Source organism: Petaurus breviceps, unplaced genomic scaffold, assembly GCF_028583685.1.
Source record: "Petaurus breviceps papuanus isolate PSGF00001 unplaced genomic scaffold, PetGlider_PUasm1.0 287, whole genome shotgun sequence".
Lineage (NCBI taxonomy): Eukaryota > Metazoa > Chordata > Mammalia > Diprotodontia > Petauridae > Petaurus > Petaurus breviceps.
Genome location: NW_027186029.1, coordinates 1,926,416 through 1,937,387, shown reverse-complemented (window position 1 = coordinate 1,937,387; position 10,972 = coordinate 1,926,416).

The window sequence follows — 10,972 nt, the reverse complement described above, 5'->3', positions numbered from 1 at the left end:
CACGGCAACGCCAGCTTGGCCAGGCAAGGCCTTCTGGGAAGTGTAGTCTCGCGGCCGGACCATGGATGTGCACGTGACCAGAAGAGGGGGTGGGGTGGGAGCCTTTGAGACTCCTTGGGCCGGGTTCCCTGGAGCAGCCTCCGTCCCTAGGCATCCGCCCGGCCTCCCGCAGCCCGGGGATCTGCGTCTGCCCAGCTCGGGGTGGGGAGGATGGGACCCCCGGCTTCTACCTTCCACTCATTAGTGAGGCGGGAACAGGAAGAGAAAAGTCAGTGAATCAATCAACATGTATTAAGCCCTTACTGTGTACGGCCGGTAAGACAAAGGGCAGCGCCTGCCTCCAAGAAGCTTCCGTGCAATGGAGGGAACACCGGCGAGTTTAGTGCCGGGAAATGGGCCGAGGCTGCGGCAGAGTCAGGGAGGGAGCCAGCCTTCCTGGGCCGCGCTTGCTCAGGCCTCAGCTGTGCGGAACGATTCTTGGGCGCTGGCCCTGAGGCTCCAGGAGCATGGACAGGGCACCTGACTGCGGCAGGGCCAGGCTGCATCACTTAGGGGGCCAGGGGGAGGAAACCACTGGCCACGCCCCCACCCTGATGATGAGAGGCGGGAAGCCGCCCCCCCCCGCACGCACCCTGATAATGAGACACAGGAAGCTCCCCCCCCCACACACACACCCTGATAAGGAGAGGCGGGAGCCCCCCCTGCCTTTCTTGGCTCTCCTGTTTATTCTTAAAATCGTAAGGAGAAGATGAGGAGGTCGGGTTGGGTTCTACCTGGAGCAGGTGTGTTTTCCATTAAAGGACAGCCCACCAGCAGCATTTAATTGTGGGGAGAGAGCGGGTTGGAGGGGGCTGGAAACTTGAACTCCAACTCCAGGTGTACCTGGATTTACCCCTGCTCACTTGTAAGGGATGGAAGAATCGTGGGACGTTCCCCTGCCAGCAGCCGCTTTGGTGAGGGAGCAGCCAAAAGGTCTTCGGGATCCCTCTTTCTGGGCTTGGAAGGCCCTTCTGAGAGAGTTCTGGGTGTGTGGGGGGAAGTGTCATTGTTTTCTTTTCGCTCATAGGCCCTCCTGTTTGTGGTAACGTGTGCTGGCCCGGGGAGCACAAGCTCAACATCCCCAGTGTGCTTAAAACTTCCACATGGAGTCAGGGTTTACTCTTCCTCTCAAACCTTGCCAGCCCTGAAGGAGATTAGTCTCCCAATACTCAGGAGACATCCTAAGTGCTTCCCACATTTCTGCCCTCTGCCGGCCTTAATCAATCAATCCCATTAAATGCCTGTTGTGTTCTATGACACAGTCAGGGAGAAGACGCAGCCACTGGAGAAGCATGAGGCGGTGGAGGGAAGCAGGGTCGTCAGAAGAGACCTAGGTCTCAGTGAGGCCCAGAAGATGGAGGGAGTGAGAAAGGAAGAGGTTTAATGTGAAAGCTGCCCCTTTAGTTATGGAGCAGGCATTCCACAGGGCCCCTGAAAGGGCTGTCCCAGTATGGAGAGGAAAAGTGAGGGGCTAGAGGTGAGGCAGACAAGAAGAAGGCCACCGGCTGTTTGGACATAGGCAGCCAAGGGTCACTCCTGGTTGTTCAGCTGCTTCTCAGTTCTGTCTGAGCCTTTGTGATGCTGGAGCAGTTTGCCATGTCCTTTTCCAGCTCGTTTCACAGATGAGGAAACGGAAGCAGTTAAGTGACTTGCCCAGGGTCACCTAGCCAGTAAGTGAGACTGGATTTGAACTCAGAACTCAGAAAGATGAGTGTCCTTCAGGCCTGGCACTCTGTCCACTGTGCCACTTAGTGAGTTGCTCTCACTCTTCAGAAAGGAGGGAATTTCAGGGCTCCTCCCAGATCAGGTATCTGTCTCTCTATGCAAGATGCAAGGTGGATGGGCAGCTTTGTTGTTGATCAGCCTAGATGACAGCAGTAGCTGCTGTGGGGGTGGGGGTGGGGGGTGTCCTCTTCCTTCTCAGTCCATCCTCTGGTCACCAGTGATTCTTCCTAAAGCACAGGTTTGATCATGCCATTCCCCTGCTGAAATAAACTCAAGGGGCTCCCTGTTGCCTCCAAGATCAAACACAAAATGCTTGGCATTCAGAGCCCTTCCTAACCTAGCTCCCTCCTACTTTCCAGTCTTTTACCTTCTTGTCCCAGTGACACTGGCCTGCTGGCTGTCCCCCAGGCCTGGAGCCCTCCACCTCCCCTGTTCCCAGTCCTGACCTCTCTAGCTTCCTTCTAGCGCCAATTAAAATCCCCTCTTTTACTGGAAGCCATCCCCAACCCCTCTTCACTGGAGGGCCTTCCCCTCTGGGAATGATTTCTTCTTTATCCTGTGTGCAGCTTACATTCTATTTGCTTGTGTGCTTGTTGCAGGTAGATTGTACTTTCCTTCAGGGCAGGAACTGTCTTTTGCCTCTTTTTGTATCACCAGGACTTAGCACAAGGCCTGGTACATAATAGGCAGTTAATATATGTTGATTGGATTGAATCCAATTTCCCAACCTCAGAGATAAGTTTGCCTCTTCCTTCTTCCCTTGGAGCTCATCTGTATACAAACCCAGGCAGTCACCACCGAATCTGCTTTAAAAAAAAAAAAAAGATACTTCAAAAGTGGCAAGAATGTGAGAAATCCTTCCCTGGTATTTCAGAGCCTTCTGCCAAAGGGCGTGGCTAACCCTAGCAGAGTTCCCAAAGAAGAAAACTTGCTAGTCCTGTCTTATCCAGGTGCAAGTCATGCTGGGAACATCCTGGAAAGAAGCCTTCTGATTGGACCAGGTGGGATTCAACCAAAAGAGATTCTCTAAGAAAAGAACGTCAAGGTGATGGGTTGAGGGTGCAGGATGAGACCCGTTTCTGGGCACTGCCCCCTAAAGGAACTTCATTTGCTTGACTCTGCATATTTGTTACATTTTTCTAGTTTTCTTTTTCCCCCCCGTGGGGTGGGAAATGGGAGGGAGGGAAAATAGATTTCTATACATTAAAAAAAAATATCTTTAAAAGTAGAGAGGGAGTGAAGCTACAGGTGTGGGGTGCTGCAGCCATCTGCAGAGGGAGTCATTAGCTTTGCCACTCTCCTGGAGTGGGGACAATCTGGAAGAAGTGTGGAGCCTGAACTGGCCAGCAGAGCTGTGGGCTAAGAGAGGAAAGCAGCTCATTTTCCTCACCCTCCTCTTCTTCCTCCTCCTCTGCCCTTGGGGCTTTCAGGCCCCTCACTGAACAGCAGATTTCCATTCTTAACGTGGGCAGAGATGGAGACAGGTGCTGCTCTCTGAGTCTCCTGGGAAATTCACAAAACATCCCCAGCCACCCCCTGCTTTCCCTTGGACAAGGAGAGAAATCTTCCCAGGCTTTCCCCAAGCTGCAGTCTCCTGCATCGCCCCCATAGGGATTTTGCTGGGGCAGGGTCAACCCTCCCCTTCCCCTTGGGCATCTTCATTCTCTTCCTCTCCCTTCACTCTCTTTTCCAGCTCTCTACAAATGTGTTCATGTAAAAAAACAAAAAACCAACCAGGCTGTGGACCTGAAGTCAGGAAGACCAGAGTTCGAATCTGGCTTCAGATACTTTCTAGCTGTGTGACCCTGGGCAAGTCCTAAACATCCCTGTACCTCAGTTTTCTCATCTGTAAAATGGGGACAATTTCACTTGCCTCCCAGGGTTTGGGGAGGTGATATTTGCTAAGAGCTTTGTAAAGCTATAGACATGCTAGCCATGATTAGCGCTGTTACTCCCTCCCAAGCCTTGACCCCACCACAGAAATAGCCCAGTGTTTCCCTCGCCTTTTCTTATTTATGGACTTCTTGTTTGTCCTGACAGAAGGCAAGGGGAGTGTCTGTTTCCTTTCTGTTTTTGTATCTCCAGCTTAGCATATAGTAGGTGCTTAATAAATGCTTATTGACTGATAAGACTAATTGGCTCTCACTCATCAGGTCACCCTCCCTTCTCTCTCCTCCCCTTCATTGCCAGACTTCTTGAAGAAGTTGCCTATAAAAAGAAAACAAGAGACAAAAATAACTGGTAGGGCTGGGAAAAGACAGGACTGTCTTTGAGAGGGAGGTGTGATTTCTGTGCCACCATTCTCGTGGTGAGGTTGTAATTATGTGCCTGGCACTCACTAACTCTTTGTGACTAAGGACAAATCACTTCATGTCTCACATAGCATTTCCTGTGTCCTAGGATGAAATTAAAAGATCTTACCTTCTTTCCTGGTGTCTATGAGTATAAAGAAGCTGGTCTTTGAAAGCCAAGCACCTAATCACACACAAGGGGCCACTAAGTGTAATGGAAGATCTTCCCTGCCCCTTAACAGACCCTCCCCTGCTGTGAAGATAAACTTTGCCCCCTAATAGGCTGAATGTAGGAAAGCAGAGCCCACAGGAAGCTGGTCAGAGCTAGCCAGAGGGTGAGGAAGAGAGGACTCTCAGGCAAGGAGTCAGATAGGCTGATGAGTAGTGTGGGTCTTGTATTGGTTTGTGGGAAGGCGGAAGGATGCTGTGGCTCTCAGCGTTACTATGGCTTCTGAATGTCTTTGGAATCGGCTTTGTGGTATTGGAATTTGGTTTTCTGGTGTCTCAATAAATGCTTCAGTTCTATCCTCTATCTGGAGAGTTTGGTATATTTTGCGATTGAATGTCATGCTATACTTATAGTCACAGTCTTTATCATGATCACAGGCGCTGTAAATATTGCATTGGTGCTATACTAGGGAGGCGTTAAGCTACCTGATAAAACGCAGGAGGAAAGACTTGAATGGGCCAATGCAAAGTACTGTGTACAAAGTAACAGCAATATTGCAGGATGATCAGCTATGAATGACTTAGCTATTCTCAGCAATGCAGTGATCCAAGAGAACTCTGAAGGACTTAGGATGAAAAATGCTACCTGTCCCCAGAGAGAGAACTGATGGTGTCCGAATACAGATTAAAGCAGAATTTTACATTTTTGAGGTTTTATTTTGCCTATGTTTTCTTTCACAATATGACTATTATTGATATGTTTTGCATGACTACTCAAGTGTAACCTATATTGAATTGCTTGCCTTCTCAGGGTGGGGGGGAAGGGAGGGAGAGAGAGGAATGTAGAGAATTTAGAATTCAAAGTTTTAAAAACAAATGTTAAAAGTTGTTTTTACATGTAACTCAGGAAACATAAAATACTAAGTAAATACCAAAAAAAAGATTTAAATGCAGGAAAGAACCTTTGGTGACCCCTTTCTGAGGAGTGGCAAGCCCCTTGAATGAATCAGAAAGAGGTCATCCAATCCAGAAGTACCATCTACCTCCTTTAGACCAGGCAAATTTCTCCCTAAAAATGTAAGGAAATTGTCCTTTGTACTTAATTGGTAAAGGGGCTGGTCCCTAACTGCTGACACAGCTTCCTGGCCATCTCAGATAGTAGTCTCCAAGCAGGAGTTCCCTAAGTCTGTGACATTGCCCCAGGGAGGCCATGGACTGACCCTAGGAGGTGTATGATCAGCTTAGGAAGAAGAGTCTCATCCGTCTCTCCCTACATTGGCATAGGGCTTTTCTCCAGTCTAACCACAGTGACTCATCCCCCAGCAATCTGCAGTTCTCTGCCCCATTGTGAAAATTCTCACCCAACCCTCTTCTGAGCCAAGCATCAGCCCCTGTGATCTCCTGCACCCATAGCAACAACTTCTCAAGGTTCCACTGGAAAATCCTATCTCCATCTGCTGTCCCCTGACCACCTCAGCAGTCATTCCTAAAGGGTAGTGGGTCATTGACTAGGGAGTAAGATACCTGCTTTTCCTTTTTAAATTTTCAATGGACCAAGTAAGTCACACAGGGAAGCTTGAGATCAGTAAAAGTAACTTGTAGTTTCTTAAAATCAATCAAATCTCCTTTTTTTGGACCCAGATCATTGTCCGTGTGTCTCATCTGTCACAAATAGACAGGTTCTCTCCAGGGCATCCATTCAGATGTGGCTGAAATCTGGTCAATAGACATTTTTCATCCATTTGTTCTTTGCTGTGTGGATGGGCAGACCAAACTCCTCTGCAGGATGATAACATCATGGATCTCTTCCAGGAGACTCCACAGAATATCAGGGCTTGAAGCAATCAACACAAAGTCATTCACAAGCAGGAACCCATGCAGGAGATCTCCAGGGCATCCTGCTTCGGCCGGCATTCTGTGCTGGATCTGCTCCCTCTCAGTGGTAAGAGACTTTGACCAGGAGGCATCTCCTTGCTTGCTTATGGATGCTTGTTATCGGAGCCTCACTGATCAGGATTCTATCTGTTGTTACCTGTCCCAGAAATCCTAAATGATCTCCATAAAAGCATGAGAGAAATCTTGCTGGAAAAGAGCCTGTAAGGGGGCGGCTAGGTGGTGCAGTGAATAGAGCACTGGCCCTGGAGTCAGGAGGACCTGAGTTCATATCCAACCTCAGGCACTAGCCGTGTGACCTTGGGCAAGTCACTTAACCCCAATTGCTCTGCCTTCCCTGGACCCCCCCCCCCCCAGAAGAAACAAAAAACAAAAAACAAAAAAGAAAAAGAGCCTGTAAAGTAGTGTCTTGCCCTACCATATCAAAAGCATTTTCATAATCAACAAATGACAAGAACAATGGGATTTTAGCGTCTGTGTCCTTCAGATGGTTATGAGATGATCCACGTGTGGTGGCTTGTCTTCCATAGAAGAGTTTGCTGAAATACTTATTGCAGATCTTTTTCATGTTTCTTCTTTCTATATTTTCTTTCCATTTTCACCCTTGAATGCCCTTGAATGACTCCCCTCAGCTGGATGTCTTGCTAAATAAATTTCCTTTAGTCTGGTTTAACCCTTGACTGCTTCTCTCCATTTTATGAGAACGTGCTGCTTACTAAATGCCCATCATCATTCTGTGTACTATTTTACAAGTGACTTTACATTCTTGCCCAATGCAGAATGATAACATCATGAATCTTTTGACAGCCATTTCCTTTTCCACTTAGCAAGCAAGTCAAATGTTGGATCACTAAGCCCTTCCTGGGCTCTCTTAGCCCAGAAAGCCTTGTTGTAATAGAAGGTTAAGGCTGGATTGGGCAAATCAATCAAATCACTCCATTACATTTATAAGTGATACTTCAATGAAGGATGTTGCAGTCACTCAACCAAATGCTTTAAAGTAGATGTGAAAAGTTGTTGATCAATTGCACAATAAGTATATTTGGATTGACTGAGGAAAGGTTATTTATAACAGATCAAGCCAGCTGAAATACAAAGAGATTCAGAGCTGATCTAATTAATGTCTGGTAGCAGAGACTCAAGGAAGACATCTTTGAAAAGGTGGGGAGCTGGGGGAGGGGGAAGAGAGAATCTCAACTTCAGCCTTGGTCTCATTCATTTCCTTAGCCAGAATAGGACTTTTCAAGCTTCAAAAGGTCAAGAGGATTTTAGGTTTCCCCATTGGTGTTTCTTCCCATTGGTGTTCTAGCATCATCTCCTGACACAGAAGTAGCTGATTGAAGTGTATTCATCAAGAGCTAAGAATGAACTTCAAAGGAAGGTTCCCAGCTCCCCAAAGAGGCTAGAAGAAAAGCGAGACCAAAGCCAAGGGGAGCTCCACGAGTGCCCCCCAAAGGGCCAGAGAAGACCCCTGTAACTGTATGTTCCCCTTTACAACATCACGTGCTCTAACTTCAAGCCTGCCTTCCCTAGGACTCAATATGTACTTGTGGGAAAGTGTGTCTGTGATAGTAATGGCAATTAAAGATCCCCCTGTATTGGCTTGGTTTTCAAACTGATTGTGTTAAAACCCAGAGCTTGTTAATCCCACCTGTGGGATGGGCTTGTTGACTTGAAAAGAAAGTCCTGAATTGGGAGGAGCTGGTGACATAGATTTGGAGAGACAAGAGAGAGGCAGAAGAACTTTTTGGAAGCAGCACCTCGTGGAGAGAGAGAGGCTAAGAGAATTGCTGGGAGCCACCTTGAATTGCCCTGGACTTTTGAGACCTGCCCCCTGAGCTGCCAAGGACTGAGGAGACATGGCTGTTTTGCTGGTACTTTGTCTGTCTGTTTTGATGTTGTTTTGCCAGATTTGTCCACTGGTGAAAGACAGTCCTGTTACCTGGCTATTGGCTAAGAAGCCCTGAGACTGTCCTGCAGACAGAGAGTGAATACTGTCCACTGCTGAAGGACAGTGCTGTTGTTGCAGGGGTCTGGAGACTGTCTTGCAGACAGAATGACTACTGTCCACTGGTGAAGGACAGTGCTGTTGTTGCAGGGGTCTGGGAATCTTTCTGTTGGTTCAGAAGCCCTGAAGAAGGATTTTCTTGTTGTATGTTTACAGAAATCCTGGGAGAGGGTTTTGCTAATGTGTTCAGGGGTTCTAGGAGTGTTCTACAGACAGAGGATGAATTAATGAAGGGACTGGCCATGTATCTTGTGGCCTTGCTAAGCCTTGTCTCCCCAGGAACTAAGATTGCTGAGAACTTGCCTCGTGTCAAGATGAAGAAAAGACCTCCATTTGGGTATTAAGTGCTGTGCTTAAACTTGGTGTAACTCTGGGGTAGATTCAATTGTGATCCAGGGGTGGGGAACTTTTGACCTTTTTGTGCTCTGTGATTGACAAATGAAGGTATTTTACTTATGTTTGGAAACTAGTCTCCATTTGAGAAGAGGGGCTTTGTGGTGGACTAAATGAAGGTACAGCCTAGGGGTGGAGAAGTATTTAGAACAGAGACTTTGTAATTGATTGAATGATTGGAAGGTCCTGGGGTGGGGTAGTACTTGGAGATTATTTAATCACTCTTAGTAAATGCAGTATTTTGAATGATGTCATGTTTTGACCTTCTCTGTTCTTGGTTTGTCACTGAATAAAATGGAGAGCCCCTATGCTGGTATTCTGAACCTTGGGAAGTTGTCTTTCCTTGGCATTACATTACAGTGTCACAGATTTTTTTTTTGAGAGGATATGTTGTACGAAGGGTTCTTATTATACCTTTAGTAAATATCCCTTTCTAACAACTAATTATGTCTCACTGTCTAACTGACTTCAACTGACAATCCTTTTAGGAAGCATGCTGGTGGGGGCTTGTGAGGCAAAAATCATTAAGAAGATAACTCCCAACCCATCAGGTCTAGTTCTACCCTTAGAATCCTGAGGAGAGATATACATGATAAAGCTCTGTGGATGGCTCATTCAAGTCAGAGGTGAGACAACAGCTTCAGAGCATTGGCCACAGTAGCAATTATTCTATACTGCTTTAATCTATAGATGAAATTATTATAGTGTTGATGTCAATTCTGTTGTCCGTTTCCTACCTTTTGTCTTCAGTATTTTGTTTAAATAATTGAGAATCAAATCTTAACTATATTTTTCTCAATACTTCTAGTTTGCTATAAACACAATGCTTTGTGATGTTTGGTACTTACCATACCCAGAGTCCACCCTTTTAAAGACAAAGTACTCATAATATCAAAGTGTGAGGCTTTGAATGATCACACAAGTCTCTACTCTCTCTTATCTGTGGCTCCTGAAACACATTTTCCTATATATTTTTCAACACCCTCAATTTTTCCTACCATTGCACTGAAGTCACCAACTATCAGATTATATGCTGATTTGGGAAGGGTCTTAAGCAGGGGCTTCATGGACCACTTCATCCTCCACAAGGGATGTTTGCGCATCAGCTATGATGATTTTCATGTGGAATTTGTGTGGCCACTTAACTGTTAGTGCTACAAAACCTGTTGACCAGATGCCTTATGAAATAAGTCATATTTTTCGTAATGACTGGCCGTATGATAAAACACTCACAAAATCCTTTTCGTTGCTTCTTCAGGGAGCAGCTGTGAGCTTTTCTTCCACTGAGTCAGTCAATGAACATTCATTAAATGTCGTATGTTCCAGTCCTGTACTGGGCCAAGTACTTGGGATACAAAGAAAGGGAAAAGACAGCCCTGGCCCTGCAGGAAGTTACAGTCTAACTGGGGAGCCAGCATGCAGGCTATGTGTAAACAAGTGGCTTATGGGTGACTTGGAGATCAGGAATGGGGGAGCAGTCAAGGCTTCCTGGAGATTATGGGATTCAGGAGGTGGCCCAGGGGAATGACCAGGAGGCCATTGTCAGTGGATGGAAGACTGCCTGCCCGGAGGAAGGGGAAGAGGGGGCAGGTCACGACTTTGGATGCCAACCAGAGGTGTTTGTATTTGATCCTAAAAGCGATAGGGAGCCACTGACACTCCCTGGGGAGAGGGGGCAGGTCACGACTTTGGAGGCCAACCAGAGGTGTTTGTATTTGATCCTAAAAGCGATAGGGAGCCACTGACACTCCCTGGGGAGAGGGCTGGCACGATCAGACCTGCACTTTAGGAAGATTGCTCTGGTATCCAAGGAGTGGGGAGAGATTTGTGGCAGATCACTCCGAGGCAGACTGTTGGTGCTATGTAAGCTAGACAGCAAAGCGGTACTGTGGGTGGGGCTCTGGACCTGGAGTCAGAAAGACCTGAGTTCAAATCAGACCCAAGCCCTTTAGCAGTTGTGTGACCCTGGGCAAGTCATTTAACCTCTGTTTGCTTTGTCTATAAAGTGGCTTAATAATAGTGCCTACCTCCCAGGGTTGTTGTGAATATTAAGTGAGATGATATTTGTGAAGGACTTACAACAGTGCCTGCCACATGGTGAGATGCTGTTTAAATGTTGGCTATGATTATGATGTTCACATTAGTCTAATTATCAGAACAGAGGAGGAGAGAGACCTTGGCAACAGATTGGGTACTGGTGGGGGGAGGGTTGAGAGAATGAGGAGTTTGGGATGACACCTGGGTCATAAGCTTGGCTCCCTGGGGGGATGGCAGTGCCTTGGACAGTAATCGGAAAGCTTGGGAGTGGGGAGGGTTGGCAGGAAAGACCAGGAATTCCATTTGGGAAGTGTTGAGTTGAAGATGTCCATAGGACATACCCCTGCAGATGTCCATCAGGCACTGGGAGATGTGATGTTGGAGGGCGTCAGGGAGGTTGGGGGCTGGAGAAGTAGAT